We start from the raw sequence: 353 nt of genomic DNA on the forward strand, positions 1-353 counted from the left end.
GTTAGGCACATGTTCGGCACAACGTTGTGGGCCGAAGGGCCTGTATTGTGCTGTAGGTTTTCTATGTTTCTATTATTTTTAGGTGCATTAGTGGGCCACTTCATTAGGAACAGGAAGAACCCAATAGGGTGTCCTCTATTTTAAAGGTGCCCAGAATCAGATTCGTCACCGGCATATTAAATTTGTTAACTTAGCGGCAGCATGGTTGGTGCATGGCCAAGTGGTTAAGGCGTCGGTCTAGTGATCTGAAGGTCGCTAGGTCGAGCCTCAGCTGAGGTAGCGTGTTGTGTCCTTGACCAAGGCACTTAACCACACATTGCTCTGCGACGACAGCGGTGTCAAACTATATCGAC

Source organism: Mobula birostris, chromosome 13 (assembly GCF_030028105.1).
Source record: "Mobula birostris isolate sMobBir1 chromosome 13, sMobBir1.hap1, whole genome shotgun sequence".
NCBI classification, from domain to species: domain Eukaryota; kingdom Metazoa; phylum Chordata; class Chondrichthyes; order Myliobatiformes; family Myliobatidae; genus Mobula; species Mobula birostris.